We start from the raw sequence: 6,905 nt of genomic DNA on the forward strand, positions 1-6,905 counted from the left end.
TATTATCTTTGTACTTCATGTTATGAGTTAATAAAATTTATTTTTGCTGATAAAAAAAAATCAGCATTCTAGTTTTAAAGTTCCGATTGATCACTTATTTGTTGACTTCCTCCGATGTCCAATGTATTCAATGTGAAGTCTAATGTTATCATCAAGGAGTAGTTCAGCAAACATAAATTAATCGAATCAAATGTGATAGCACAATGACGTTTTCAAATGTATTTTTACCTAGAAATTAGGTATGCTATGTTACTTGTTCTTTTCCGGCGTTTATATTAGGAACATGTGGTAAGATGCTATTTGCTACTTTGGAGTTATTGGAAGATTGTCCGATCGTTAATTGCAAGACCTTGTGAGTAGTTGAGGTGCGTAAGTTGGTCCAAACACTCGATTATTTAAAAACAAATTTGATATTCGATGTTGTACGTTCATATTAGGTATTTTGAAACTAAGAGATTATTAATTAGGCATCCAAGTATAAAGATACAAAATCATAATGAAACCATATACCCCATGCACAAGACCGAAGGTCAAATCCTACTGACAAATAACACTTCTTGCTCTTCCACCAAAAAAAAAAATCATAAAGAAACCAGCGAGCATTGCCTATTTACTTTTCTTCTTCAATAAAATGAAAAAGATTTCGTAACATGATTACTTACGTAAGATTAAAAGTGGTCATGATCAAAACACTTCAAGGACTCATATTAGCCATGTTAACTTAGGCTACGAAAAAATGCTAGCTGCCTTCTCTCTTCCTTCTCCTCTGCCCTAGGATTTCATCACCCCAATGAGCGGAGGGACGCGCTTTATTCTTGATGGGTGTTTTCATTCCTCTCAAGTTTTTTTCTTTCGACTTCTCTCTCGATCTCAAATCTGAGAGTTTCTTAGTGTTTTTCCTTTCTCTCGGCTTCTCCTTCATCATCGAGGTTCTGTTTCGGGTTTTGACAATAGTGGTGGGTGATGGTCCTTTGGGGGCGATGGTAGTCAATGACAAATTAGATCGGTTGGATTGACTTCCCGATGGTTTTATTTGGGGAGGGTGTTGTTGGTTCAATGTGTTGAGGCCATGGCTTGTGGGAACGTCATACAACTTGCTAAGTTGTTGGATTTGGATTCGTTTACGGTAGAAGGAGACTCGCGGCAGTTGATTTAGAATTTAGGATTGCAAAAGATAACGTGTTGACCTCTCGATCAGTAGATGGTGTACAAGAATGGCCAACTAGGCTAGTGAAGTTGGAATTTGTCCAGCACCAGTTTTTTGGTTGGAAAGCAACCAGTTTAATGGGGTACTTTTGACACTGATACACATAAACGGCACATGGTCGAGAATCATTTAACACAATTAATCTGAAGTATTATTTAAAGAGAAGAAGATAATAGTGCATGCGGTAGCCCACTGAATTAACTTTTAATATGGATGGTAATTTGGTTCCTTAATTATCTACAAGAACATTTATGTTGCCCGGCCGGCCTATATGCTCTAGCTTAATTTTGGAAGACCAAATTAACGATAATCATCCATATACACATTTTAGTCATATATGCTTCCATAATTAATCCATTGACATGCTTTTTTTCATCTTATTAATTCAACATGTTTCTAGGTTAAGATTATACTAGAATTTCAACAACCACGTAGGCACAAACTCCCATATTAAATGAGAAAAAAAAATTTACTTATACTATATAATTAAGCTATTACAAACAATTCGTAGGAGATTCAATAAATAGTTCAACATAATTAATGTCTCTATGAATTTGAGGAAGATGGAGAGCAATAACGTTGATGACCCGAACCATTTTCTATTTGAGAAACAAATATAGGCAAAAAATCAGGTCGATCAGAGATTAAAAAAAATGGGCCAAATACAAGAAAAATATTATTGTAGCACATCTATCTCTCTCTCTCTCGGTAAGAAGGATGAGGAAATACTTGGTGATCGATCATTTCTCATTAATGGAGAGACTATTAATTTTATTGTATTGTAGTACTGCAGCTGGCGGCACCTCTGCCATTAGACAATTAATACAGTACTAGTATTTTCAACAATGAAAAGCTGCAGGAGACTATTTTACAGATTGAAACATTTGGTAACCACATCATCTAACACGAATTAAAAGCTTACTTTAACAAAAAAACTATGAACAGGGACAATTCGCAGGGACACAGGCGTTTGGTCCCATTTGGATCCCGAAAAAATCTAAAAAATTATCCATAAATTTTTGAATATTATTTTATGGGGCCCTGTAAAAAATCAGCTCCAGTGGATATAGGTAAATATTACTTTTGGATAAATAGGGGCGAATTGACAATATAGGTAAGTATTACTTTTGGATAAGTAGGGGCGAATTGACAAGTATTACTTTTGGATAAGTAGGGGCGAATTGTCAATTCTCCCCTACTTATCCAAAAGTAATACTTACCTATATCCACTGGAGCTAATTTTTTACAGGGCCCCATAAAATAATATTCAAAAATTTATGAATATTTTTTTAGATTTTTTCGGGATCCAAATGGGGCCAAACGCGTATGTCCCTGCGGAGTGTCCTTGCTCAGAGCTTACTTTAAACCCTATGTGGGGTTAAATTAATGGTACTTTGGGATTAGGTGGAAGCTGTTACGTTAATTGATAAATTAATCTATCCAAGCATATGATACTTTAATTATTTGCCACTATATATATATATATATATGGTGTACGTATATATTTCATACAATGCTATATAGGTACGTTTCTAGAATTAATTGATCAACCAAACCAATGATTAAGCGCATCTAAATTTGTTTATACAGCCTAAAAGCTCAAGTGATTCAAAGTTGTCAACCGTTATTTTAATTTTATATATATATGAAAGACTACAATACACACATCTTATTTAAGTGTTTATCATATGCACCTTCCAAAATGTTATGTATTATAGAGAAAATGTTACGAATCATTTTGCTAAAAAGTTACGAATCGTGTAAAAGTTACGAGATACACCAAATGTTATGAATCATAATTAAAATATTACGAATCGTACTGCTAAAAGGTTATGAATTTCTAGAACAAAAGTTACGAAACACAGTAAAATGTACGTTATGAATGAACCATCAAATAGATACATATGGTACACTCTTTTAAGGAATATGTATTGTAGACTTTCCTTATATAAAAATGTGTAAGCATATATACAAACGGCCGGACAAAATGTGCATGTGGCTTTATTTAACTGCTACATTTTGGGCTGTATTTGTGACGTATTATATAGTCAACAACCTAGATTGTGGAATATTTAAGCTTTAACGAATCAGCTTTCCAGCCACATATTCGGATACATATAAATCTGCATCCTTTTGGGATATTGTCAGTGGCGTAGTTAGGAATGAGGACCTCTGAGGCACTATAGAAACACCATCTTTAAAAAAACAATCTGTAACAAAATGATACGATAATTTAAACTTTCTTCGTTAAAAATACTAGCAAAAAGTAACGGCATGTGGGTCTTGGAAAGCCAGGAAAGGGGACAAAAAGGCAGAGTGGTATTTATTTTTTTATGTTAAAAGTCAAATTTTTTTTATTAAAAAAATATCAAAATTTTGCAGGAGTAGGGCACTTGTCCCTCTATAAATACTCTGCTGCATGTTTTATGTCAAAGCATGTGCATCAGATGATTACAGATACACCAGCGTTTTGATGTATGTGTTCTTAGCACTCTCCAAACCAATTACAAAATTTAAGAGGATGAAGAATGAGAGACAGGATGAGATGTGCAATACTACAACAAAAATGGTCTATCATGGTGATACGATTTCGTCACAAAAATAATAAAATTCGTAGTTAACGCTTTTAGCGACGAAAAATTTCGTCTACCAATATTAATTTCACGCAAAAGGGGTGTCAGGCTTTGGCGACGAAAAATGTACTCCCTCCCACTTTAAATGTCCCCTACAAGAATTCGTGCATTTTCAAACCAGAAAAAAAAAACTTATTTCTACATATTATTATTTTAATTTTCTTACACTAAATTAAAATACTCAATGAGCATTTTAAGTCTTGTCAAAAAAAAAAAGTGCATTTTAAGTTAGTGTAAAAAAATAATATGTAAAAATATATTTTTGGGGAGCTTGAATTTCCGTATGAGACATTTAAAGTGGGATGGAGGGAGTAAGATTTTGGCAACGAATTTAAATTTCGTCGCCAAATGGGACATTTTGCAATTTTGTTGCTGAAACCAACCAGCACAAAAAATATATCATTAGCGTTGTTGTTGCTCATACTCGAACTCAAGACATCCAACAAACACTCCACCACTAAGCCACATGACATTTCGTTAATGATACTGCAAAATTAAATATATATTGACAATTGCACAAATTTTCAAATTATTCTATATGTGTATTATATACAATAATATATACACGAAATCGTAATATTTATTTCAAATAATATGAATTTTTTGGATACGAAAAATTAATTAATTTTAGAATTGGCGACAAAATTGTGATTTCATTGTCAATTAATGAGTACAATTTGAAATTTCATCGCCGAAATAATACCCATTGGCGATGAAATATTAATTTCTTCGCAAAAAGATATCCATTGGCGACGAAATTTGTATTTCCTTGTCAATTGTTACTTTTTGGCAACAAAATTTGTATTTCCTCGCCAATTAAAGTGTGTACTAACTTTTGCTTAAGTGAAATATATTAGAAGTGGGACCCATTTCTGGGTGTTAGGCATATGTAATTATTAATTTAGAGATTCAATAGGTACTACTTCTTGTAGTAATAATAAAATGATAATAATAATAAAAGGTACTACATGGGTGTAGTTAAAGTATGTGCTAGAGTAAGTTAAATTATTGCATTAAAATATACACATGTATATATATTTGCTACATAATGATTGTCTTTCTCTCTCCTCTATGCCCTTTTCTCTCTCCTCTCCCCCATTTGTCAAGTGTACGATGCCTAAACTTGACACACTTTCTAGCATGCACACACATAAATTGACATACTCTAGCATACTAATAACACAATTCAGAGCCGGCACTGACTTAAAGCAAGTGTTGCGGCTGCCTTCAAAAAATTCTGAATTATAAGGGTTCCTCCTATTTTTCTATCCCTTATTATAGTCCAACAAAAGAGGCTCTATTTTTGCTTTAAGCCTCTGAAAAGTTAGGGCCGACTCTGACACAATCATTGTAACACTTAAAACATATGTTTGTTTGTTAACTTTTACACACATCACTAATGCGATAGATAGTACCACTCCCATGCATATTGGAGATGCTCTCAGAGTTCTCTACTTTGGGACAAACATCATTTCCAAAAGTTATGGTGGCTGTCCAAGACTTGTTGGATTCATACGTTCATCGTTTGTGAATCCCGGCCCCTAAAAAGGAGGTGTAAGGTCGTGGAAGGTTTGAAATGTACTGGCTTGACTTGTGACATATTCAGTTAGAATGTTATGTAGAGAAATTTGATATCGATATATTAGGGTTATTTTTTTTAGATATGTAAAAATACAGTCAAAATTATCATATCAACTTGAAATTTCGTACAGTTTGTACCCGGTATTTTTCCTATTCTACACTTTCTTTTTCTTTTTTTGGGATATCTCAAGGTGTACCTACGAACCAACTTGCATGCAGTACCAATCTACTATATGAAATACGACTAATATTATTCATCTAAATAATTTTTGGTAAAATATTTACTAATGTACATTTACTCAAAACAAAAGAATAAAGAACATGGTATCTTTGAGTTTGTCAAGGTGAGTGTAGATTTGTTAACTTCTTGAGTGTATCTTTCCCCCAAAACAAAAGAATTAATAAAGAACATGGTTTGTCAACCCACTTTTATATGTCATAATATATATATATATATATATATATATATATATATATATATATATATATATATATATATATATATATATATATATATATATATATATATATATATATATATATAGGCAGAACTTGGTACTTTGAGAAGTTTGTTTGTTTTTATTGAAGCTCGTCAGCTTTATAATAATAAATGCTAAACAGAAACGTCATTCAAAATTCAACTACCACATATTATTAATTTGAGTCTCCAAATTTGGAAGAAATCGAATTGATCAATTAAAATTTCGACAACAGAAGAATATATATTGACATAACAAAACGATGGAAGTTTTCCATAAAATTAATTTCTCAATTCGAAAGAATTGACTCTTAAATGAAGTCCATCCGAACTACCACAATTATGGAGTATATAAAGACTCAACAGATCGAGGGGTTTTAAACGCCAGTTACCAAATGAGATTTTTTTTTTTTTTTTTCTGAATGGCGAATAATTAAGAACAGAATTTTATTGATAAAAAAAGGAATTATAAGAAAAGGCATGAGAAAAAAACATCACAACGCAAAAGCAACATCCCAACTGTGTTGGCACCTCACCCTGCAACAAAATTGGAAGCGTTCAAATAAACATTCTATTGAGTTATTTGTTATATTAACTTTTGATCGATTCGCTACGTAAACACGACCGCATAGTACTATTGTAATTTATGGAAGAGATATATCCACTCTAAATTTAAGAAAATGACTGGACTGGTTCAATTTTGCCCTTTTCGAACCCATCATGGGCCTCTAATTCAATTATCGGACCATTTGTTTCTTCAAACTTGGGCAAATACGTAGAACCCATTTGTCTCAAAATAATAGTTCTGATCAATAATTTACCAATCTTCGATCCACATGATTTTAGCCTCCCAAATGACAATCTCCAAAAATTCTTTAAAATGAATGATTTTGATCATTGAAGTAGATCCCAAAAAGAACAAATTAAAGTGAACTTACCCAGTTAGTTTTTTTTTTTTTTTTTTAACAGGAGAGACACCTTCTCCCATAAATCATAGCTAGGTTGT

The sequence above is a fragment of the Rhododendron vialii genome, chromosome 12a (genome assembly GCF_030253575.1).
Source record: "Rhododendron vialii isolate Sample 1 chromosome 12a, ASM3025357v1".
NCBI classification, from domain to species: Eukaryota; Viridiplantae; Streptophyta; class Magnoliopsida; order Ericales; family Ericaceae; genus Rhododendron; species Rhododendron vialii.